This window comes from Mustela nivalis (assembly GCF_964662115.1).
Source record: "Mustela nivalis genome assembly, chromosome: 6".
NCBI classification, from domain to species: Eukaryota; Metazoa; Chordata; class Mammalia; order Carnivora; family Mustelidae; genus Mustela; species Mustela nivalis.
In genome coordinates, this window is record NC_139025.1 from 151,002,291 (window position 1) to 151,027,910 (window position 25,620).

The 25,620-nt window shown below is 53.6% G+C and overlaps 3 long non-coding RNA genes across 4 annotated transcripts in view; 2 read left to right on the forward strand and 1 right to left on the reverse strand.

Moving 5' to 3' along the window:
- LOC309867358 lies at positions 1-12,620 on the forward strand. The gene is made up of 3 exons (XR_014313128.1): positions 1-181; positions 11,730-11,846; positions 12,227-12,620. It is a non-coding gene; the product is annotated as an uncharacterized lncRNA (long non-coding RNA).
- LOC309867357 overlaps positions 3,858-25,620 on the reverse strand; it is a 27,480-nt gene continuing 5,717 nt past the window's right edge. The window contains exons 2-5 of the long non-coding RNA XR_014313127.1: positions 19,017-19,128; positions 14,384-14,516; positions 13,327-13,536; positions 3,858-4,517 (exon numbers count right to left, since the gene is read on the reverse strand). This is a non-coding gene — a long non-coding RNA (uncharacterized lncRNA). The remainder of the gene's footprint in view (positions 4,518-13,326; positions 13,537-14,383; positions 14,517-19,016; positions 19,129-25,620) is intronic.
- LOC309866041 lies at positions 23,092-24,945 on the forward strand. 2 transcript variants are annotated; one of them, XR_014312387.1, is made up of 3 exons: positions 23,387-23,472; positions 23,823-23,915; positions 24,429-24,945. It is a non-coding gene; the product is annotated as an uncharacterized lncRNA (long non-coding RNA). The 2 variants fall into 2 exon arrangements; XR_014312386.1 differs by having other exon boundaries at positions 23,092-23,915.

A 25,620-nucleotide genomic window follows, 5' to 3' on the forward strand; every position in this document is an offset into this window, starting at 1 on the left:
AGAGAGCCACTGGTCCAGAGTTCGGTAAGGGAATGGCGCAGGAGGCAGCAGGAATTGTCTGCGGGAACCATGCACCCAGACACCTGGCAGTGAGGGAGAAAACTGCCAAGCCCCGTGGCAAACAGCCCTCTGTGTCTCTACAACATCTCCTCAGTAACACTCAGGATAACGCCGAACCCAGGTAAGGAACAATCCCAGGGATCGCACTGAGGTCGGGGAGACAGCTTTGCCTTAAATGTGTATTTAGAAAGCAGATTGGTAGCTGCTTGGGGAAGAGGGGCCAGGAGGGGCGGGAGGACGCGTTTGGGAGTGACAGGCAGCTTTCGTGATCTCAATGGGGCGGAGGGTTTCACGGGTGTGCACGGATGTCAAAACGGATCAGGTGGAACCCTTTAAACCCGAGCGGTTCAGAGTGCGTCAATCAGATCTCGATTGATCTGTTTTTAAAATGTATTTGTTTAAACTCATAGTGCTTGGAAGGTATTATTTGGAAAATTTACGAACATGTGCTAGCCTATTTCTTGACTGACTGATGCATGGGGGTCCTTAAGATCGGTGTGGTACTTGAGAAGAAAACAGAAGAGAAGATGATCGTGGGCCTCACGGCTGGCCTCAGAAAGGAGGGAAAGCGGGCATGAAGCCAGGAGCGCCCGGCCCCCCTCCGGGGAAGCGCTGGAGTTCTGCCCTTGTACGATGCTATCAAAGCAATGTGTTTGGAACCCTATTATCAGGGGCTTGGGGAAACGAGATGACAAATGTGGTGCTGGCTGCCAGGAAGGAAATACATGATTCTGGACCTTACAGGCTCTTCCACTAACTTTAATCCCTAAAACAAACATCTCTGGGGAGAAAGTCAGTTAATACTGGAGGAGGGCGGGCGCTCTTGCTCCACGGCGCGGTACACCCTAGGAGCAGAGAACCTTCACGGGGGCCACCTGCCCATTAAAGGCCCCAGCACTAGTGCCTGGGGCAGGGGGTGCACTTGGCCGAGCAGGGTGCTGGAGAGACCCCGGAGGGAGAGCCATTGCCAACAATGAGGGGCTTCGAGAGCTTTTCCGCTGGTGGAGACCTCCAACCAAGGTTCTTGAGACTCGAGTGAGGCCGGGGAGCACAGAGAGAACTCGGGGTGAGGCTAAGGTATTGGGACCATGAAACCCTGTTTGGGGAGGGTTGCTTGTACACCTCATGTATCTGTTCCATGGACCTTGACTGAGCACCTTGTGGGCACAGGACCTCCTCCAGTGCTCCTGTGGTAAGGGAGGCAGATAGCAGGTGGATAAGCCAGGTTACAAGAGAAGTTCAGATCACCATGAAGTACAGCATAAATAATAAAGAGGGTAATGTAGTGCTTGGGGGAGGGTGACAGCTGCTGTCCCTCGGGTAGTCAGGGAAGGCTTCTTGGAAGAGGTGATACTGGAACTGAAGCTAAGAAGGAGGCAGTGATGTGGAGATCTGGAGAGAGGACATCCCAGGCCAAGGAAACCAGGAGGTCACAGGTCTGGGCGTGAGCTCGTGTGCTTGGAAAGCAGACACTTCTTGGTGCGGTGGGAGCAGCCAGAGCGGAAGAGATGGGATGGGTCAGAGTTAGGCCATGGCAGGCCAGTCAGGGTGTTGAACTGAATTCTCAGAGCACTGGACAGTTTTTGGAAAATGTTACTAATTAGACTTTTTGCAAGGTTCACTGACTATGGTGGGGAGAAGATATGTAGGGAGGAAGGGGGGAGCCCCACAAAAGCCCTACGCCGGAGGCATCATTAGTGACCCTCCCATGTTCCCTGTAGGTAGGGAACTGCCTTGGGGAAGCTGAGCACGTTCATCACTTGGTCAGAGGGTCTGTAGTCTGGGAAAGATGGGGTGTCACTCATCACCTTGAGAAGCCACACCCCTGCAGGCCCAGAGTTGGCCAGGGTTGCCAGGCTGAGGGTTCCATGACCCCAATGCTCAGGTGCACTCAGGTACGTCTTCTAAAATCACACCTATGCGGGCATCCAAGCAAGTGACCGGGCAGCAAGGGTTGCCCTGACTGAATGCCTGGAAGTCTAGGGCACTCGTTTGCTGATTCCGTGACGGGGCTAAGCGCCTTCTGCTGATTGCTTCATTTACGGCTCAGAACACGAGGCAGGCTCTGGGAGCAGCCCCGTTTTACAGATTCAGAAACTGAGGTCCAGACGGCTTGCTGGGAGTCACAGTCAGAAAGAGGGAGACCCTCACTATGAAGCTGGGGACCCATCATGGAAAGCCCACATGCTTAAACCACTCAGCTCTCTGCTCTAGAAGAGGCTGAACCACGACTGCATCACAAGCCAGTTCCCGCGGGCGACGTGGCACAGGCTGTTGGGCTGAGGTTCACGTTTGACTCTTCCCTGGACAAGGCCCGCTGGCCCGTATCCTCCCAGAAGTCTGTGTTGCCGTTTCTGGAACGTGTGTCCCGTGGTGCCGCCGCCTCGCCCCCACACACACCTTGTGAGAGGCCTTCCAGCTGTGCTGCTGGTTGTCCGTCCAGATCCCGCTCTGCAGGCCCCCGGGGCAGATCACATCACCTCCTGGGGCCCCAGTTCCCTCCTCTGTAAAACGGGATAAAGATCTATCCCGCGCATCAGGTGATGCCTGAAAAGTTCTCTGCCGGCACCTGGCTTGAATCGATTGCCTCTGCGATTAAGTGGCTTCCTCCTTCCTTCCGAAGCAGGAATGCTTTCCCAATGCTTCCACACCGGGCTAAAACCAGGCTTTCCGGCACGAAATTTCTGTCCTCACTGCAGCTCTCTGGGGTGGTCAGACTTTTTTTTTTTTTTCCTAGACAGGAGAGTTGCTAGCCTCCTTGCACTGCTGTCTGTGCTCAAAGCAGCCTTTGGTGTGGCCTGGTCCCTAGGTGGTCCCCGAGGTGACTTGTACCTATTTTGCGAGCTGAGGTCAGAGACTGGCAGGTCCTGACTTGTCCACATCGTGACACACAGGAGACGTGGGCAGCCCGCCGTGGTGAATGAACTGGGCTGGTAGGTCTGGTGGGGCCTTGCTGGCAGCTGCTTCTCCGGATGCCTGCTTGGCGGCTGGGGGCTGCAGGGGCCATTTTAGGCACACTAGAGGACAGGGCTCTCTACAGGGCACCTGGCGGGCTGGCCACATGGGGGACAGGTGGCTACACCCCATCTCCCAGCACCGGCCACAGCATTGTGCTTTCTGGGCTCGCTCATCTGAGAGTCCTGCCAGGGCTAATCTTCCTGACCTTCTCATTGTTTAGACAGAAGAAATACTTCCAGATAGTATTCTAGGAAGAGAGTTCTCCCAGGAAGCAATAGGGCTGTTTATCAGCAACAGTGAGCCTCCAGCGTTCCCTCTACGGGAGAGAGACCCCCCCGCAGTCTCCCCAGTGCTGCTCGAGGAACACTACTGTTGTTCTGTTAGGCGCACGTTTCTTGTCACACTTCTTACCCAGCCATCCACCCAGAATGATTCAAAGGTCGACACTATACAGAAAAAGATGCATAAAGCCATCCTAGCTCTGCCCCTTCTGTATGGCCCCCGCTATACCTGAGCACCAATTTTTACTAGATCTGACTTATCCTTCCAGAAAGAAAGAAAAAAATACATCTATACATACACATAGACATTTATCTTTCTCTCCATGTATTTTCTTATACTCCCCCTTCTTATCAAAAGGTACCATATAACAATTTGTTTTTGGCACCTGGGTGGCTCAGTCCGTTAGGCCTCTGCCTTCGGCTCAGGTTATGATCGCGGGGTCTTAGGATGGAGCCCCACATCGGGCTCTTTGCTCAGCGGGGAGTCTGCCTCTCCTCCTCCCTCTGCCTCCTGCTCCCCCTGCTTGCGCTTGCTCATTGTCAAATAAATAAATACAATCTTAAAAAAAAAAAAAAAAGAATTTGTTTTTTTACTTAGCAATACATTCTGGAGAGAAACTCACGTAATAAATACAAACAAAACTACGAACCCTGTACAGTTCAAAATGAACATTCGTCTAAAGGGAAGGCTGATGCTGTTTGGCTGAAACCAATCGCCACTCGTGGGGACGGGGGAACCCACCAATGGGAGCAGCGCTCCTTCAGCGTCTGAGATCCCGACGGGTGCCTGAGATCCCGACGGGTGCGCCGCGTGCAGGATGACTCAGTGCTCCCACCACTTTTCTCTATTTGAATTACTGCAATACTTCTGTTTACACAGTGGGCTGTTACATCATTTGGCCTTCACTTGGCTTCAACGCATCATTTACGCATTAAATCCGCCTCTGTTCTTTTCTTGTTAGCCAGCAGCAATTAAAAAGGACTGCTTGATGCCAACACAATCATAAACACGAATGCAAACTCGGGCAGTGAAATCCCGTGTCAACAGGAGATTGTAAGGTGGTCAGGCCGACAGTAATGATGATGAAAATAACCGTAATGGCCAACCCTTGTCGAGTAGTTGCAATGTGTTCCTGAAGCTGAATGCTTCACACACGGCGTCAGACGTAATCCTCTGGAAAGGAAGCATACCCGTTTCAGAGATGAGAACGTTTGGTCCTACAGGGGTGAGACAACTTGCTCAGGGTCACATACATGTACAGCAGACGGTGAACCCACATCACTGATCCCAGTGACCATTCTAAGGGCTGGTGGCTGCGGCAGGGACCTGACTGAGCTCTCTGACATCAGATCCTGGCCATCACTGGTCACCGTGGCCAGGACTTGCTGGGCTGGGCTAGGCAGGTTATACAGGGGCTGGGGCAGAAGGCAAAGGGGGAACATGGGGGTCACAGTCCCCGGTGGGACCTGGACTCCCAAGGGACCCTCTCCCTGAAGTCCTGGGTGAAAAAGTGTGCCGAGCCTGTGACCCTGCCTCCTGTCTCTTGGTATCAAAGCAAATAAACACAAGCCAAAAATACCATTTAGAAGAAAACGATCTACGCCCGTGACTGTAACAATGACATGTTGTCAGGTCCTGGCGGACAACTGAGAGTTCTAAATGTTCCTGCAGAGTCCCTGGCCAGCTCTGCCGGGCTGGGGCCGGGCTTGCGCCGAGCAGGGTCTGGGCAGTACTTAAGATAAAAGTGCAGACTCTTGGCCATCACCTCCCCGTGGCCTTCTATTTACCGTGACTCCTGCTCTGCCTCATTTCACCTCCTACCCCCTCTCCTGCCACACTGCGTGTTTGTTCTTTCCCTGTCCTGGGCCTGACCTTGCTCCCTGCAGCTCCGGGTCCAGGAGAGAGGGTGGTCAAGTAGGCCTGGAGCCAGAAGCCTCCGCCCAAGCCTAGGGACCAGACCACAGGGCATGTCTGAGCTGCACAGGCTTCCTGGCAATGGGCAGAGATAGTCCGAGGCTGAAGAGGACGACCCAGGGCAGTCCCCTCCCCAGTGGCTACCCTGGTGTGGGTGGGGCTTTGGTCCTGAGGGATCAGGACAGTGTGGGACAAGCAGGCTGCTGGGGCTGACTCCCTGGAAGGTTCACATGACAAATGTTCGGGGCCTCTCCTTGTCTAGGTATTTCCGCTGTCTCCTAAAAACTCTTCTCTGGCGAGGGGCCTGGGGGGCACTCCCAGGCCCAAGGCAGCCAGGGAGGGTACCATTCCATGCCCACCTTTGCACCTTTCCTCAGATCCAGGCCTGAGAACACAGACATCCTCCCCCAAATAAGCCCAGGCTTATTTGGTCTCTATTTTCCTACATCAATACAATTGCTTATAAAAACTAAATTATCTTGTCTTTTTGGCTCCACTTGACGTGCCAGGCACTGCTGGAGTTCCGGAAATGCTGGTCCCGTTCTCAGTTCCCAGCGTGGTCTTCACTTGGTTCGCCGGGTTGGATCTGGGTATTCTTTTTATCTCGGCTGGAGCTTCCACTAGAATCCAACCCATTCCTACTTATAAAAATTTGGCTTCCTGCATTACCAAAGCCATATGTCTGCAAGAATCATCTACTCTACCCCGGGGCCTTCCTGACCCCATCTCATCTCCCATAGTTCTCCATCTGGCTCATCTGACTCCAGCACCCTAGCCTCTCTATTTCTCGGTCCCTCCAATAGCACGCCTACCTCAGGGCCTTTGCACTGGCCATTCTACCTGGATTTCTCTGGCAAGACACTCATGTGACCTGGCCTGGTCATCTTGCTCAGGACTTGGCTGGAAGGTCGCCTTTACTACCTATAGTATGTTAAAATGCAAATGTAACACTCGCATCCCCCTTTCCTTGCTTCATTTTTGCTTCAGAGTACTTTTCACATGGGACAGACTCTGTGTCCTTTTTACATAATTGTTTGTTGCCTTTTCCCCCGTCCGGCCTGTCAGATCTACGAGGGCGGGATTTTTGCCTGTTTTGTTCACTGCTTGTCCCCAGTGGCTACAACAGTACTGGCATGTAGTAGGCATATTAATTTGTTGAAGGAATGGTTTCACTGTAGGAAACTTAAATCTACATAAAGACACATGGAAGAAAAAAAAAAGATGCCTAGAATTTCCAATCCTTCCAAAGGAGCTCCTCATCTTTGGAGGCGCATCCATTTGGTGAGGAGTTGTAAAGGGATGTGGGCACTGGGTGGAGGTGGGACTCCTACTCTCAGGAATATTTTGGGGGATCCTGCAAAATGCTCTCCACCACTCGAAGGCATTCTCTCTGCAATTTAGAGCCACTGAGCAGCACAGGACTTTCCCTTCAGTCCTTCCTCAGCACTGGGTGGGGAGCTCTATGACCCAGAAGGCTTGGGGAACAAGGTGGAGTGGAATCACCTATCAGAGCCAAACAAGACTATCCCAGGAGGAAATGCAACAGAGACCTGTGAAACCGTGACAAAGGTGCAGCAAAGCCAACCTTTGTCGGGCCATATCCCCACATTGCCAGACACGTCCCAAACACCAGCCACAACATCTGGAGTTCCATTATTAGAGAGACCTAAGTCTCTGCTTTTAAAATGCACTCCTGGGGGGGGCACCTGGCTGGCTCAGTTGGTTATGTATCTGCTTTCAGCTCAGGTCATAATCCCAGGGTCCTGGAATTGAGCCCCACATCAGGCTCTCTGCTCAGTGGGGAGTCTGTTTCTCCCTCTCCCTCTATCTGCCTCTCTCTATCAAATAAAAAAAATAAAATAAAAAAAGCACTTCCTGGAGGGTCAGGCATTCTTCCACATTGGCCACATAAACAAGGTCCGAGTTTGCATGTCAGCCCTGAATGGGTCCTAAGGCAGTGTGAGATTTGGCCATGTGGGTGTTTAGAAGCAGGGGCACTGCCAGGAAAGAGAGCAGCCTGCAAGCCCTGTGCTCCAGGACAGGAGTCCCCAGAATCAAAGAGGTCAAAGACAGCAGTGTGACCTCACAGGTCAACCCCAGTGCAGGTACTGGAGCAAGTTATCTGGGGCAGGAAGTGGCTATGAGAGGCAGGAACCAATGCAAAATCCCCTCTCAACAGCTGCGTAATTTCTCCAAGGAGCCTGTCTTCACAGAAATGGGGTTACTGGGGCACGTCACCTGTGGGGAGCACTTGGGGAACTCCTTGAAGGCTCACTTGGGACAAGACACTTGGGGGACCACAGGTATGGCAAACGCACGGCACATGTGCTACTACTTCTTTATCCTTTCCCATGGCAGACATTACTAATCCATCGCCACACAGCTGTGGAATCCTTCTCTCTGCCGTGTTCCAGACAGTCACTGCTAATCTATCGGCACTCACACGCGAGGTGAAACATATGGCTATCGCTGGTGGAAGGGCCATCTGGAAGGGGGTTGATGGGGGGCAAAAGAAATGTCTTCACCATGCCTGCCCTTAAAGAATCATGGGGTTAGGGTTCCTCAGATGAGGAAATCAAGGCTCAGGGAGAAAGGGAGACCTGGCCAAGTTTATGCTGGACTTCAGTGGGGAGAGGTGCGTCTGGAGCTCCAGTCTCCTCGCTCCTCACCTGGAAGCTGTCACCTGTGACTGGACAGTTGGTTCAGGAGACAGAGCACATGCATATGTCCCCAGTGCCCATGTGCCCAGTGGAAAAAGCCGTTCTACCTCTACATGTCAACAAGGGCAGAGAATGTGAAATCCCAGGGTGCTTGGGTTGACCTCATAAAATTTGGACTTTCTGGGCTCCATGAGTCAGCGGGGCAGCAGTGGGTAGATGTTGGGGAGGCCCTGTGCCCAGAACATGGCTGCTGTCCAGATAGGTCCATTGAAGCCTTAGTCCCTGGTCTGTGTCCAGGGCAAACTCCCCAGTAGGCTCAGGCAGAAGGAGGGGGGCCCAGTCCGGGGGACAAGTCTGCTTTAGGACGACCCCGGTCCTGGGCAGGCCGTCTCTGCTCCCTTGGCCTCAGATGCCTGATCCATCCATGAGGAAGATGACCCATGACTTCACTTTGCTGAGGCTCAGTTTCCTCATCCATTAAATGGGGATAATGATACCTCCCTGCTGGGATGTCACAAGAAAGGGATGAACTAACACTGTAAAGTGCTTGGCTCAGTGCCCTGCACACAGCAGGTGCAGAGGGAGGGCCGCTGCAATCACCTGAGGACTTTTCTGGCTGCCAGAGTCCAGCCTGTGACCCACACCTGCCTGTGGGAAACAGGCCATCTCACTTCGGCTCTGCGCTCACCAGAACTCACACACATTGGCCGAGCTTGGAGGGTGAGAAAATGGATTTCTCCTGCATTTGGGAAAGGGCAAGAGGGAAGACAGTGCCCTCTGCAGAGCAGCCCAGGAGTCCCCGAACAGCTGCCCCAGTTGCCCACATTCTGTGGCGGGAGCTGTAGACAGGGGGCCCCTTTCATTCCCAGAGGGAACTCCCCATGGTGCCCATTAGCTGGGGACTGGGCAGGCAGATCAGTGACTCTCCTGCTTGGAAGCCGGTTCTGGCAAAGAGAGGGTGTCACTCTGCCTACCTCTGGCTTCCCAAGAGCCCATTCTCAGTGACCTCAGCTCACCTGTTCCCACCCACATCACACAGGTGACGCTGGGGGACAGGGTGGGAGAAGGAAGAGCAGGCTTTGCCTTGTCTCTAATGTTTGAAAACACAAAAGTGGCCATAATATAATTTTAAAAGGAAAAAAGGGGCCTGGTTATAAAACAGCACGTGTCCATGGAGTTTACCGGTGCACACTGAGCCACAACTAGAAGGAAAGACAAGGGGAGGCTGAGAGCCGTTGTCCAAGGTGGGGACTGGCGGGTTTTTAGTTTCTTCCCTGGGCCTTTCAAGCCTTGTGACTATGAACACGATTTGCTTTTATCGTCAGAACAGTAACAACAAACCCCATTCCTGTTAAATGATGACCACGAAGCCTACGGTTTAGGGGTCCGTGGCGAGCGGAGGGCAGATTTCCTGGAGCCACCCCACCCCGCCCCCACGTAGCTGGTGACCCTGAGGCAGGAGCGGGGGCCCCACCCCCCCCCGCCCCCCGCCCCCATGCACCCCGAATGGTGAGATCTGGTCTGGCCCTCGGGGCCGCTGGGAGGACACCTCCTCCCTCCTGCTCGGGAATCAGATCCAGCCCTCTCAGGTCCCCCAGTCCTGAAGGTGGCAAAGGTCCTGCCAGCCGCTGGGGGTGGGCGTGGGGGGGCGTAGCTCTGGGCTTGGCCACACCCCCAGGGGGCCCCGATTCCCTGCCTGCCGGGAACTGGGCCAGGCGGAAGGACCCGATGTCAGGCACCAGTGACGTGTCCTCCACTTCCTTTAACCTGCCCCACTGCTTGTGCTGCTGAGTCAGGGTCCCTTTGGGGACTGACCAAAGGATGTGACATGACACAGCAGGATGTGGCGATGCTCCGGGCCGTCCCCGGGAGCTGGGCAAGAAGGCCTAAGGAAACTGAGAGCAAGAGCAAAGACAGGAGGCGCCTGGGTGGCTCTGTTGTTGGGCGACTGCCTTCGGCCCAGGTCATGATCATGGGGTTCCTGGATGGAGCCCCGCGCCGGGCTCCGTTTAGCAAGGCGCGTGCTTCTCCCTCAGCCGCTCCCCTCCCGGCCCACTGCTCTCTCCTTCTCTAATACTTAAAATATTAAAACAAAACAAAACAAAACAAAAAAACAGCAGAGACATTGTGTGTCCCCACCCATAGGACCACCTCCTGGTTCTAGAACTGGGTCTCTGCAGTGTCTCCTCTTGGACCTTGGCCCCAGGCCTGCGTGCTTCCCATGCCCCTAGCAGCCCCCGGTGAGGTGCGGGGAGGTGCGGGTGGTGGTAAGCGGGTGGTGGTAAGCGCCAGCCCACGTCTCCGGTGCTCCCTGTTCCATCGCTTCTACTCTAGAGACCTCCAGAGCTTGGGAGGTTTTCAACGGGAGACAGATGCTCTTGGCATTGTGAGGGATAATTCTTCATGTACAATTATTCCCTGTGTCACAATGGCCCCTTTCCACTAGATGCCCAATCACAGGGCCGTCCTGACCTGTCCCCCCAACCCTACATTTCCAAACACCCCTAGACGCTTAACCCACGGAGCCACCCAAGGGTCCCATGAAGAGATTTTCTGAAAAGGGACAAAGATCATCTGTCCAAACTCCCAAACCAACACCAGCAAGCACACACATCTGGGCTTTTCCTGGACCATGGTTTTCTGCAAGAACTACTGAGTGTTGGGTCCTTGGTGACCTGAAGACTAACACATTCCTAACGTCTACACGTGGGGAAGCAGCGACACAGAGACTGAGTCACTCACCTGAGGGCCCTCGCCTGGTAAGGAGCAGAGGCAAGATTCACACACAGACGGTCTGGGTCCAGAGGCCCCACACGTAACCACTGAGCTAGGTGGACTCTGAGTGCCCCGGGACTTTGGCCTGAATGCACTTTCCTTCCCTTGAGGGGAAGTTTCATTCCCTCCATCAGATTCTCAAAGGGTTCACAATTGAATAAGAGCCCTCCTCCCTTTATGTTTTCATCCCACTCATTTTACAGGTAATAAAAGGTAACCCCCAAGAAGGAGAGTGTCTTGCCACATTGGTGACCAAGCTGAGATGATCAGTGGGCCTCGCCCGCTATTCTGTCCCCTCCCCCTGCTCCTTCCTTACAAAGGCTAGGACGGGTGCAGTAGCCTCCCCGTGGGCCTCCCTGCCTCTTGCCCCACAGCCTGACAGGCTCCTACTCAATGCATGGTGTTACTCTGCCTCAACTCATTCCAGCTCGAAATACTAGTATTTTCTTATTTCTACTGTCTAAAGATGGTCACAGAAGTCTTTTCAGTCCAATGTGGTGTGAAACCTTGCTGTGTTCCCACAGAAAGTGGAGGCCATTTCCCCTCTCCTTGAACCTCAACAGGCCTTTGTGGTGGCCTTCCTGAAGCCGCTGTGGGTGGCAAGGGCTGCTAAGGCTTCAGCCTCCCTCTCCCCTCCAGTCTCTCCTGACCTTTAAACCCACTGCCATGGTGCAAGGACATCCCTGTCTGGGCCCTGCGGAAGCTCAGGCCAATGCCAAGCCAAGATCTCTGCTGATCAATCAGCTCACGGTGGTGAATGGCCCTCTGGAGTCCAGCCTCTGCCCTAAATCTTCCAGCAGAGTCCCCAGGTATGCTAGGGCAGGCACGGCTGTCCCCTCCGGTGGGCCCTGTCCAAATTCCTGAGGCCAGTTACAGCTGTTACTTCCTTGAATGGGAGACCCCTACCAACTTGGGCTCGGGAGCCATGGGGGCTGCCGGATGCTCTGGAGTAGGGGAGCACAGTAACCACCACCAAGCTGGCTAAGAGCGAAGAGAGCGCTTCCCAATCTGCCCCCCAGCTATGTCTGAGGCTGGGGTCCACATCTGGTAGGGGCAGGTTTTTTTTTTTTTTTTTTGAAGGAAAGAGAGATGCAGAGGCAGAGGGAGACTAGATCTAGTTCTAGGGGAACTAGATCCCAGAACCCTGAGATCATGACCTGAGCCAAAGGCAGACATTGAACTGACTGAGCCACCCAGGTACCCCTTTTGTTTGTTTCTTTTACCTTTTGCCAGTCTGATGGGGGAGACAGAATATTTTACTGTTGTTTTAATTTGCATTTCTCTGAAACCAGCAATGGAGAGACTCTTTTCTTAAATGGTCCTTGGCCTTAAAGGTTTCTTTTCCTGTGAGGTGTTCGCTCACAACTTATGCTGAATTTTCTGTTGGGTTGGTTTGTCCGTCTTTTTGATTTACAAAAGTCCTTTACATATTCTGGAAGCAAATCTGCTACTGGTTGTATGTACGGCAAATACTGCCTCCCAGACTGTGGACATATCTTATCGTCTCAGTTATAGTATATTTTGTTGAAGATTTGAATGTAAATGTTATCAGGCTCATTTAGTATTTTCCTTTACAGCTATACCTGGGATATTCTTCCTTATCAAGAGGCACCATGGGACTTTCCAAGTTGCTGGCTGTATCCCACTTCTTGGCTTTAGCGCTGGGTGCAAAGCTGGGTTCGCTTTGGGAAATTTTATCGACCTTGGACATAGGACATGCACTTTCCCTTATTCATGTAGTAACTTACAAAAAGTTTATATAAAAAGAGAAATCATGGGGCGCCTGGGTGGCTCAGATGGCGAAGTATCTGCTGTCAACTCCAGTTGTGATCCCAGGGTCTTGGGATCGAGCCCCACATCGGGCTTCCTGGTCAGCGGGGAGCCTGCTTCTGCCTCTCCCTCTCCAGCTCCCTCGATTGTGCTTTCTCGTGCTATCAAATAAATAAATAAAACCTTATAAAGAAAAGAAAAGAACTCATTCCTTACCCTGAGGTGATAAAAACATTCTGCTAGATTTTCTTCCAAATGTATTGCACTTTCGTTATCCGCAGGTAAACCTTGAATCTACCCGCAGCTGTGCGTGTGGTGTTGGGTAGGATCCAATTGCGCTCTCTCCCTATGGGTGACCACTTGTCCCGACGCCATTTGTAAAACTCTCTTCCCCACGTGGGTGACGCCTCTCTGTCACGTAGCGAGTTCTCCTTTCCACACAGTTGTACTTCTGTGCCCTTCTTCGGTTCCCTTCATCTCTTCGTAGCCTGAAGCCAAAGCTGGTGGGCTTCGTTTCTTTAAAAAGCTTTGCTCTGCGGTAGGATCCAGGGGAGGATGCGCAGGCAGGAGAGGGTGTGGTCGGATAGATGCCGTGACCACGTCCCCCTGAGGAGTGGAGCGTGGCTGCTGTGGGAGCCAAGCCAGTGGCTGGGGGGGGGGGGGCAGGGCTGGGAAGTGGGCTGAGGTCAGCTGCGCAGTGGAGATAAGGACGACAGGATTTGCTGTGAATCAGAAAAATTAGGACGGAAGGGGACTCCTTGGTTTTCAGGCAGAGGCTGTCAGTGCCATTTGCTGGGCTGGGAAGGCCTGGGGTGAAGCTGACAGGTAGGCCCTCGAGAGAGAGTCCTGATAAGTGACTGAGTGAAGGCGGGAGGGGTGGGGATAAGGGTGGTCCCATCTCACTGACCTTTGCATCCTCCAGGAGGCTGAAGGATTGCCCTCCTGGGCAACTGCAGTAGGCCCCCCAAGCAGAGCTGTCATTGCTGTGGGAGGAGAGGGACATCTTCCTTGCCCGGGTACTGGTCCCTCCCCTACAAATGCTGGCTCAGGGCCAGGCCTTCCAGGCTTTTGGTCCCAGGACACTGGTTCTTGGAAGTCTTCCAGTCCCACGGGAGGCCTGGGGAAGGACAGAAGCAGGCTCTGTGGGGTTGGCTTTGTCACCTGCCTCCCTGCTCGGTTACACATGGCCTGGGTGCATCTCCGTGGTATTTTGGGAGCCTGTGCTATTTGCCGGGATGGAGCAAGGATCCCTGGGCTTCACCTGGGCGTGATGGAAGCATCTCGGTGGAAAAGCTGATGGCCTCTGGCCTCCGAGCCTCTGCTCATGGGTGGGGGCTCAGACCTGGGCGTTTTCGACCAGATCATTGCTCTGTTTACAGTCTGCTGCTGGCTCATCATCCCCAGCTGTTATGAAAACACCTTTAGTTCGTAAAACGTGGAAATTGCATCTGAGCGCTCCAGCTGAGTCATTTCTCTGAGCAAGCCTTTAGCTTGGGCAACATTTTTGGCCAAGCCTGGGGCGGGGCTCTGTGTGGGCCTGGGTTATGCCTGTGGACAGCCCCAGGTGGCCTGGAAGCTCCACTCAAACCCCAGAGCCCGAGCTTCCGTCAGCGAATTGAGGCCCATTTTAAGTCCCTTCTTTGTTTTGTCACCAGGGTGGCTGAGGAGAAGGAAGGGGCCCCTGGGGTCTCAAGTCTCCAGACAACTGGGGGGGGGGTATGCAGAGCGAGGAGGCCTGGTATGGAGGGGAAGGGTAGGGAGAAGCTCAGCTGGTGGGGGAGAAGGCCAGGCTGGGCCTGGAGCCGGTCTTGTCCGAGGGCCTGCGAGCCCTTGGCCTGAGGCACTGTCCCTCCCACCACAAGCCTGGCCAGAGGTGACCTTCCAACTGGGGCCCAGCATGACTTCTGGACAGGAAGGAGGAAGGAGGGCGGTACAGAAGAAACCTGTCTTTACTAAGCACCTACTTCATGCCAAGCCCTTGGCTAGCTCGTTCTTCAGCCTCGTGCCTGGTCCAAGAACCTTGGCCGCTCGCCAGCTGCAGGCCCTTGGGCCTGAGTGTTCTGTCCTCTCTGCCTTATCTTCCTCATCCGGCCTCAGCTGTTGTGATGGTCAAGCGAGATGGTACAAAGACAAGTCAATAAATGGGTTTTTATAGTGACACGGCTCACATTTACTGTGTACTCGCTCTCCTGGGCTCCAAGCTGCAGGTTTTTCTTGCAGAAACTCATGGAACCCTCCCAGCAACCATGAGGTGAGTTCTTTTTTTAGTCCCATTTTACAGATGAGGAAATGGAGGTGCAGAGACATCGGGTCACCGATGGAAGGCCGCGGGCGCTCAGACACAGGCAATAGGAATTTATGTGACACTCCAGAAGCCCAGGCAGTTGGATTAAGCTGGTCTTTCTCAATGTGAATTCTCTAGAACCCTCATCTTTCCTTCATTTTAAAAGTTACTTCACCAGGGTCCCTAGGCAGCTCAGCCGGTAAAGCGTCTGCCTTCAGTGAAGGTTGTGATTCCGGAGTCCTGGGATCAAGCCCCAGGTTCAACTCCCTGCTCAGCGAGGAGCCTGGGTCTCCCTCCGCCCCTACTCCCCTGCTCCTTCTCTCTCTTCCTCCCAAATAAATAAATAAAATCTTCTAAAAAACTAAAAAGTTGCTTCACTATCAGATAAGCATGAAGAACACTGGAACACTGCATGCTCCTTCTAAGACATTCCCTGGGAACGTGGATACACTAAAGGTTCTCGGAAGTGCTGCGGTTAAAAGGGAAAAAGCAGACAACTGGTTTGTGTTTGACCCAGCATTTCTGAGCTTGTTTGCTCTCGGAGCCTTATTTCCGAGGAGCCCTTATTAAGATCAAGCTTGAAGCCTGCACATTTCGCCAGCCTGCATGCAGGTTTTGGGCTGTCTTATGGGGGCAGCCCATGGACCACCCCGGTTCCAGAGCCCCATGTTTCTCCTTTGTTCAATCATTTCGTTCACCTATGCCACATGCCTTCTTTTTATTTATTTATTTTATTTATTTATTTTTTTATAAGTGACTCTTTTTTTTTTTTTAAAGATTTTATTTATTTATTTGACAGAGAGAGATCACAAGTAGGCAGAGAGGCAGGCAGAGAGAGAGAGGAGGAAGCAGGCTCCCTGCTGAGCAGAGAGCCCGATGTGGGACTCGATCCCAGGACCCTGAGATCATGACCTGAGCCGAAGGCAGTGGCTTAACCCACTGAGCCACCCAGGCGCCCCTCTTTTTATTTTTTTTAAAGAGTTTATTTATTTGAGAGAGAAAGAATGAGCAGGGAGCCGGGGAGAGGGAGAAGCAGACTCCCCACTGAGCAAGGAGCCCAAAGCAGGACTCGATCCCAGGACCTGGGGATCATGACCAGGCTTAACTGACTGAGCCCCCCAGGCACCCCCACCTTGACTACGCACTGGCATGATGGGACATAAAGACACGACTTTGGCTTTAAGAATCTTGTTAGACTGACAGGGGAGACAGGACAGTGTGATCAGAAGTTCAAGGGCCTGGGGAGCCCCAATGGACAGCACCTACCCGCTATGGGAGCCAGGGGTGGGGAGCACCTCCTGGACAGGAAGTGGGCTCAGTTTTCAGGTGAAGGACATTGGGTGGTCAGGTCAGGGTTGCAGGAAAACGTGTGCATCCCTGGAAAAGCGAGGCGTTGGTTATCTAAGACTCTAGGGATACCTCTTGGATGATCTGATTCCATTCTAATCAGGCTATTTTACAACTCTGCAAGTTGTAGATAAGTAATGCAAAACCATTCTTATCTATAGACCTGCGGACTCCGAATTGTCCTGCAGAACGGCCAGCGGGCCTCCCCCTCCCCGCTTTTGCCTTCATTTGCACATTCCTGATCAATAAATGCCTCTGTTCTTCAGATTCTCTTGTGGACTGGTGAGACTGTGTGCCTGGTTCCCTCACTGATTTAGGGGTTTAATAAACTTTTTTTTTTTTTTTTTTTAGGATTTGATTTATTTGACACAGGGAGAGAGGGACACAGAGAGAGAGAGAGCACACAAGCAGGGGGAGCTGCAGAGACAGAAGGAAAAGCAGGCTCCCCGCTGAGCAGGCAGCCCAATATGGGGCTCCCTCTGAGGACCCTGGGACCCTGAGATCATTACTGGAGCCGAAGGTGGACACTTATTAAACAACTGAGCCCCCCAGGCGCCCCGGAGTTTCATCAACTTTACCACATGTTCATTCTTTTTTTTTTTTTTTTAATTTTTTTTTATTTATTTGACAGAGAGAGAGATCACAAGTAGGTAGAGAGGCAGGCGGGTGTGGGGGGGTGGAAGCAGGCTCCCTGCTGAGCAGAGAGCCCGATGCGGGACTCGATCCCAGGACCCTGAGATCATGACCCGAGCCAAAGGCAGCAGCTTAACCCACTGAGCCACCCAGGTGCCCCACCACATGTTCATTCTTAAATGACAGTCATGATTCCACCTCGTAAGAGGATAACAATAAGGGGCGCCTGGGTGGCTCAGTTGTTAAGCGGCTGCCTTCAGCTCAGGTCATCATCTTAGGGTCCTGGGATGGAGCCCCGCATAGGGAAGCCTGCTTCTCCCTCTCATTGGGAAGCCTGCTTCTCCCTCTCCCACTCCCTCTGCTTGTGTTCCCTCTCTCGCTGTCTCTGTCAAATAAATAAATAAAATCTTAAAAAAAAAAAAAAAAAAAAAGAGGAAGACAGTAAGAGGCTCCTGGGCAGAGAGACGCATAGGCCAAGACCTGGCTTTGCTCTCGGCAGCAGGCCATGCGGAACAGGTGCCCTGTGTCCTTGTCACAGCGGACCACCAGGAGCTGCCGAGATGGGCTAAGTGTTCAGGCCCCACTCGCAAGGGGTGGAGGCAGGGGGGTGAGATGAAAGGCGCGGGGCTTTGGCTGTCAGGTGATGTGGGCATCCACGGGGGGCTGCTGCACTTGGTGTTACCTTGACCTTGTGTCTGCAAAGGAGCTAGCACATCTCTGATGCTGCTGAGGCCGGTGAGAAGCCCTGAGGGAGCCCCTCTGCTCCCCACGATCTGCTTCCTTGTTGGGATTTGCAGGACCATCTACCCGCCCAGCCCAGCTTTGTACCTTCTGCAGCTGGAGCTGGAGCCCAGCATGGGCCTCTGGTTCAAAACAAACAAACAAACAAACAAACAAACAACAAAACCCCAAACAACCAACCCACCAGCCAAGCCCTGCAAAAGATTGCCTGGTGGGGTTCCTGGGCAGTCTCTGCGGGATCCACTCTGGGGAGCCTGCTGGCTCTGGAGGGAGTGTTTGCGTCCATCCCCGGTGAGGCCCAGCATCCCACCCGTGGGGCCTTGAAGAGCCCTTGGAGGGTTTCTCCTACACGAGGGCAGAGGGACATAGGACAAAGGCAGAACTTGGCGCCCTGTTTGGCTTAGCAAACGGCTGGAAGTAACCTGCGTGTCCAGCAGTGGGGGATCAGCGAGCCCGCGCACCCATTCAGTGGAGTCCCCGGAGCTCTTAAAAAGACGAGGTTCCCCGGAGTGTTCTCACACAGGAGGGGCAGCTCCTGTGCCCCACTGTGCAGGCACTGGCCCATCCCCCACCCCAGCCAGGCACCCCACGTCCTTCAGAGCGCCCCTGCTTGGTGTCGCTCCGGCCCTGGCTGGAGGAGTGAGGAGGAAGATCGTCGACGGTGAGCCTGCTGGGCCTGCCAGTCCCGGCAGTGTGGCCTGGAGCGACCCCCACACCACTGTTGGCCTCCGTATCCGCCTCTGTGCAGTGGAGACGACTTAATAACCTCCCCAGTGAGACGAGCACCTGGCCTGCAAAGCAGGTGTTCAGTAAAGGGGACTATGACTTGAGTCTTGCCTAGTGGGAACTATGGGGCTGCAGAGCAGGGGCAAGGCCTAGAGTCGTCTGCCGCGGAGCCATGCCCTGCCTGTCACATGCTCCGTGTGAAGGTTATGGGCGTTGAGCTGTGGCTCCCCAGCCGCCCCCACAGCAGACGACGTGCCCCCGAGAGGAAGAGTTCATGCTGGTGTTTCTGAGGGAGGAGGCGCATCAGGGGACATGGCGGTTGACAGCCACAGCCCTCACCCTTGCCTGCCCTGAGATTCATGGGGCCCTGCCAGCGGCTGGGGTGACCTCAGCTCCCCCACCGGCGCCGCAGTCACTCACTCCGTGAAGAGACTGGGTGATCTGGGGCAGCTCTGCGGGAGCTGGTGGACACTGTGGGGGCGGCGTCTCCAGAGGCTCTGGGGAACGTGGGGATCTGGGCTGGAAGTGGTGGGGGGCTCAGAAGGGAGCTCCCCTGGCTGTCCTGAATGCATGACCCCACGGCCCCCACAGACTTTTAGCTGGCTCCACAAAAACTAGACTTCCTTTCCAGCTAACTTTTTAGTCCTCTCCTTCCCTTACTGACTTGGGTGATTCTTCTTTTCACTTCCCCCTCCTTCTTTACGCTCTTTGTCATTCTTTTAAAAACCTTAAAAATGCAAACTATGTTCTTTATTTCTTTCAAGGACCCTATGAGGAAAACTCTACTGTGTCCCTATTTTTCAGATGAGGAAACAGCCAAGTGAGGACAAGGGCCCTGTGGGTAAGAGGTGAAGAGCCAGATTCACCCGTGTACCTTCCCGCCTCCAGTTGCTGGGCCCTCGCAGGTCACTGGGCCGCAGGAATGAGCAGAGCCACATTGGCCCTTTGGGAGCTCACAGCTGGTGGCAGGGGCCTGACCTGTGGGGTTGGGAGTATGTCAGGGAAGACTTCCAGAGGAGGAGACCTGGGATCTGGGGTGAGGGAAGGAGGCTGGGAAAGGGATTCCGGTGGTGGAGAAAGCATGTGCAAAGGCCCAGTGGTGTGGGAAAGGGAGCTTAGGCCAGTGGGGCTAGGGTGAGGGTGCAAGTGGAAAAGGGCAAGAGTCAGGGTTCCGCTCAGAGGAGGTGAGAGTAGATGAGGGTGATGGAGTCAGATGGGGCTCAGGGGCCTCCAAGGCTGAGGCGAGCCTTGACCGGCAGGTGTGTCCCAAACACTTGTCAAGGCTGTGCTGAGCCCCCAGCTGCCTGGGTCCGGTGCCAGCTAGAATGAGCATCTGTTAGGACATCTGGGTGACTCAGTCAGTTAAGCGTCTGCCTTTGGCTCAGGTCATGATCCCAGGGTCCTGGATGGAGTGCCACATCGGGCTCTTTGCTCAGCGGGGAACCTGTTTTTCCCACTGCCCCTCCCCCACTTGGTGTGTGTGTGTGTGTGTGTGTGTCTGACAGATAAATAAAATCTAAAAAAAAAGGAATGTTTATCTGTCTTACAGGCTTAGGATCCCACACCAGGGACAGGAAGACAAGCTCAAGGATTCTTCCAGGCAAGAGAGGCTGAATTCCTTGGGGAGTCGCTCCCCTTTTCAGCTCTTCGCAGGATTCAGCTGCCTCAGTTGGGACCTGCAGAGACCCTGGGTCCTCACATTGCTTCCTGAAAACCTTATTCATACTAAAGTGTCAATGGCTCCAATGAAAGGTAGCAGTGCTCAACTCTGGCTGTCTAGAATCATCTGATGTGCGTGCGCTTTTACAAAAATAACATTTGCTTATTCTCAAAAAACCAAAATGAGTGATACAGGAAAGCACGAAGAAAGCAGCAGCCTGCACATCCCCATTAGAAAGCCCGCTTCCTGAGGGCAGGGTCGTGTGTGTTCTCTGCTGTCCTCCCAGCACCTAGAACTTCCTGGCACAGAGCGGCTGCTTAATATAGCCCACTGCCCAGGCTTCACACTGGGGGGATGTCATCTATACACAGAGAACTTTGGAGGGGTAAAGAGGGGCCGGTGGATGGTCAGGTGAATAGGTCCAAATACTTTTAAAAGATGGGATTGTACCACACCTGCTGGATTTAAAACTAAAAGCAATTTTACTTGAGTTTAACAGGAAAAAACCCACTGCTGTAAAAACTGCTGAATCTTAGATAAGTTTTTACTTTTCTCAGAGGTATTCGTTCATGATGAACTTGTTTCATGTTAAGAAAAAAAAAAAATGACGAGGGCGCCTGGGTGGCTCAGTGGTTTAAAGCCTCTGCCTTCAGTTCAGGTCATGATCTCGGGGTCCTGGGATCGGCCCCCACATCTGGCTCTCTGCTCAGCGGGAAGCCTGCTTCCTCCTCTCTCCCTGCCTGTCTCTCTGCCTACTTGTGATCTCTGTCTGTCAAATAAATAAAATAAAATCCTTAAAAAAAAAAAAAAAGAAAAAAGATGATGAAGTTCATCAAGAGACTGGAGTCTTGGGGGAAAACAAGAAATGCTTCACTTGGGCAGGTGCCCTCCTTCCTCGGGATGAAAAGGTGATCACCTGCCTTACCGGTCTTCACTCTGTTCCTGACTACAAATCTACTATTTTCTCTTTGGCACGGTTTCTAACACTTCGATTCTGCTCTGCAGCCACAGTTCTCCTAGTATCTCAGCTTAGTCCTGTATTTCAATGGATTCCATCCCCTTTTTTAAAAAAGCACATTTTGTCCCCGGGGTTTTGCATCAGGAGGTCATCTCCTGGTTATACCAGGAAAAGAGGAGAAAGACTTTGAAATGGCATCTCTGCCCCTGAAAACAGCCTACAGCAGGGAGGAGGTCCTGTAGTTAGGAACCTGTGCCTTTTGTCATTTTGGAGCAAGTCGAAGTTGTAGAAAACTTAGGGCCATGCAAATGGTTCTTGTTCAGAGACATGAGGACAGATTCCGTGCAGGGGAATGCTGCGGACGGCTGCCCCATGGCTCGTCAGTTTCGTTCACGGACGCACACTCATTTCCGGACCCCTTAGCTGCCTGTTTGCGTGTACTTGTTCTAATTATTTAATGAGTTAAATAAAGTTTTTGACATGTGTTCACTTTATATTGTAGGAGAGTCATGATTTTACCCTTAAAAAAAAAAAATGGTTCCTTTTAACTTTCAGCTAGGTTTTCACTGCTGAATAGTTGTGTGTTTTCAAAAGAAGGCTCAAGGGTGCTGTTTTCCCTGATCCTTTCCATGTTGTCTATAAATCTGAACCACCTCAGTGGGTGCAATATTTTTGGTTTCCCCCTTTCCGCACAACTTTGAAGACTAAGCTCCCTTGTCTTCTGGGATTGAATGTTGCTGGGGAAAAATGAAAGGCCAGATTGATTTTTTTCTCCCCTTGTTCATGACTTGGGTTTTCCTCCCGGGTGCCTGAACGCTTGTTTTCTCTGTCCTTAAAGTTCAGTAACTCCGGACGCCTGGGTGGCTCAGTTGGTTAAGCAGCTGCCTTCGGCTCAGGTCATGATCCTAGAGTCTGGGGATCGAGTCCCACATCGGGCTCCTTGCTCGGCAGGGAGCCTGCTTCTCCCTCTGCCTCTGCCTGCCATTCTGTCTGCCTGTGCTCACGCTCTCTCTCTCTCTGACAAATAAATAAAATCTAAAAAAAAAAAAAAAAGTTCAGTAACTCAGCGCAAGTCGGTATGTTCCTAAGGGCAGTTACCCTGAATCCGTCTTGTGCCCTCTCCGTCTCTAAATATTCTTGGGCTTTAGCGGTTGGATCATCTACTTCAGGGAGCCAACCCCTCTCAGGCTGGAGGCTCTGGGTTCCATCATGACCATCTTCTCTGAGTTCACAGTGATTCCTTCACCTTTCTCTCTATGCTGTGGGTTTGCTTTTTAGATGTGCGTGCTATGCTGTGACTCAGTTTCTCAGATGTGCCGTGGTGCTACTTGGGTCTTCCTGCCTGCAAGCTCCCTCGGGGTGTCCTGATGTGGTTTCTTGACTCTCTTCTTGGTGCTCTTCTAATATTGGGTTCGGATTCTCAAGAACTTTCCTCTGTCCTGGGGCTGGCTGGTCTCAGGGAAGCTGCCTTTGATCCTGGATGCCTGCTCCCTTTCAGCTTTCATGCCCTCATGTGATTTCCTTCCCCTTCCCGGCAGTTGGCAGGGTGGTCTGGCAAGTTCGCTTCATCTGTGGTTCGCTGAGCACGTCCTGCGGTCATCCTCCTTGCAGCTGTAACACGGGAAGCAGCCTGCGTCCCTCCAGGACAGCCGTGAGGGCTGAGTGGTTTTCAGCTCCCTTTTTAGGAGCCCGAGGGTGTGGGGACAGAGTCCTCTATGGAGGCCGCCTGGCTGGAGGCTACGTGCCTGGTCTCTGCTGCCGTCCCCTACGCTCTCTGCACCCAGACCCCTGCTCTGCCCAGCTAGGATGGTGTCCTTGACCCACCACGGGGCAGCCTGGGGTCCATGGAGGATCCTAGAGGCCACGGCTGTGGAGACTCTTCTTGGTTTGTTGGCCATTCTTTTCATAAACTATTTGTCCCGTTACTCATGTGTACGGCATAGGGGAGCCCGATCTGTCCCCTCGCTCTGCCCCCCAAGGTCTGAGTACCTCTCCTACACAGTGTCCAAAAAAATGCCAGTGTCCAGGTCCTGCTGTGCAGAGGCCCCGAAAGAGGCTGCTCCTGTGGGTCTGGTGGGACCTCTGCCTCCACCCGTTGTGGTGGGGGTGTCTAGACCTGGGGGCGAGAACTGCTGAGTCACCTACCGGGGTCATTTGCATTTTGGTCACATTAAAGGAAGACAGCTCAGATTATGTGAAATCACGTGGCTCTGAACGGTTCAGTTTTGGAATGTCTAAGTGGGCGGGCAAATTGGATCATTCGCTCCATTGGTGAGGCCTCGGAGGCCCAGAAAGCAGAAGTGACTGCCCCAAGGTCATACAGCAAGCCCGCGACAGGCAGGTCTGAAGAACTGGAAATGCCAACCCCCGATGTGGGGCCTGGGGATCAGGGTAGCCCACCTCTGAGGGCAGGAAGGTCTTCGTCAGTGGGACGAGGAGGCCCCCCTTCCCATCTCCTGGCCTCGCAGAGAGGAAGTGGTTATGGCCCTGGTCCTGGGGAACTGTGGTCATGACCTTCCTTGGGGGAGGGTGGCTGCCCCAGGAGGCCTGCTAGCAAATCCCAGCCCTCCTGGAAGGAGTGGCCTCGCTTCCTCTCATGCCTGCCCCCACCACATCCCCCCCACTGTCCTGACAGCTGTGCTTTCAGCGCAAGCCAAGGGCCCTGGTGAGGACCTGGGGCCAGAGGGCAGGTAGAGCGGGCCTGGTAAGGAAGCAGCGATGGAAAAGGCAGGGAATCTGGGATTAGTGCTGAGAGGGCTCGGGTCAGGCCCTTCTGAGAGAGTCCCCTATCTGCAAGGGGAAGGGGGTGTCAGAGCAGTCAGGGCCTAATTGGGCCGTGCAGCTTAGTGTTTTGACCAGGGGCTGGGCCAGGACCCTCAGGGTGGTCGGACGGAGCCCCTCGGTGTATCGTGGCTATCTGACAGCCCCTGGCTCTGTGCCTGCCACACCCACCAGCCTGCTGGCGTCGGGCAGCCCAAGGAGAAGCCCGGGACCACCCCCTTACTCCTTCCGTGGCTCAGCAGGCTCAGGAAAACAACAGGACCCTCTTCACAGGGTTGGGGCGAGGATTAATTCCTGCAAAGGCACACAGGAAGCAAGGCGCTCCATAACGGAGCCACCGAGCCCAAAATAGATCCATTCCACAAGGTAACAAGAAATATTTCACTGGAGTTTTTGTGAGGTGATGGGGAAAAGGAATCTCACTGTTCGCCACAGAGCTGCAATTTAATTTCTCTCTGGGGACATTTCTGACTTTCTCTGCTAAATCCTGCCCCTCCTCCTCCTCTCCTGCCCCCCACCTATTCCCAGCGGCCCTTCTACCATGCAGTCCCAGCGCTTTCACCGGGAGAGGGGGGCTGACGGCGGCCCCCCAACTGTGTCCCGGGGAGGGTGTGAATCACAATGGCTGCAGCTGGCGCCAGGCTCTGGCAAGTACACGGTGGGGACTCTTTGGGCCCCACCAGACACAGGAGGACCCGGGGAGGGAGTGCCAACTCTGGCCTCAAACTCAGGCGCCCAGGCCCCAGCTGCTTCCACAGCGGACTCCGAACACGTTCCACCCCTCACTCGTGGGCTTCCGGGCTCTTCTCGGCAACCCTGGGAGGAAGACGGGCCAGGCAGCCACTGCCAATTCCTGCCCCAAGAAATTCCATTTTTCAGATGAGGAAGCAAGACCAGGAGAAGCCGACGAACACAGGCGCCGAACACCCCTCCACGTCTGAGGGTGCGGCTGCCCAGCCATCCCGCTGAGCACGGCAGCTGCTGGGTCTGTGAGGGGAGCAGGCCCGCCCGCCTTCCGCAGGGCCCATCCCCCAGAGACGGCCACAGCCCACCTTGTTATCAGAGCCAACTGTCTTCACACATTTTTGCCTGGGATTAAACTCCTCCTTTGCTCTCACCATTTTGCTGTGTTGCTGTCACCATTTTCCTCCCACTTTGGAGGAAGCCTCGATCTCAGGGAAGGTCAGGCAGGGCTAAGGGGTTGGCTTGGGGGAGGCCCTGTGTGTTCCCCGAGTGGCGTAGTGTCCAGGCAGCCTGGCGAGGATGTCACCCTCTCTGAATCAGGTCTCTTAAACTGTCAGGCGTGCTGGCCCCTTGGACAACCTAATGAGAGTCGTGACCTCTTTCCCAGAAATCCGCGCAGACTCCCAAATAAAAACATACAAGTTGGGAGTTGATACGTCCTCTGCCGTCTCTCCTCAGGTTTCCCCGGGGCTCCTGGTCTAGATGAAGGCCCCCTACGTTATGGGGTGCTCTCTGCCAATATTTAGAACCCCAGAATCTGGATGCTTATGATGCTTGGATGGCTGGGGGTGGCCATGCCTGAAGCAGGCACCTCTGGGAGAGAACAATTTTATGAGAGGATTAGGCTGAGAATGGCTAACCCCACTGATTGAGAATGAGGTCCACATAAGTCACCAGTCAACTCTGGCACAGAGAGGCCACATACAAGTAGATAGAGGAGGTCTTTGGTGGAATGAGAACCCCCCACACCCAGCGAGGGCCAGGCACCGGGGTACATGCGCTCACGTGTTGTTGCATCTCCCTAACCACCAATACCACTAGGTCACACTCTTCTGATCTCTCGGAGGCAAAGGAAAATTCAGTTAAGTTACTCGAGGTTGTGCAATATATTGACCCAACCGGCGGCCTTTGACCTCAACTCCTCTGACCCAGGAAGCTGTGACAAGTCGTCCTTCCTGTGAGCTGGGGATGTACACAGCCAGGGGAGGCCGGCCGTGCTCTGTTCTGAGACAACTCTGTCCCCAGCTCTGTTGGATCCTCTTGGGTCTGGGCAAAGAGAGCCGGCGCCAAGTAAACACTGAAATGGCGTTTCTGGAAAGCCTCTGTA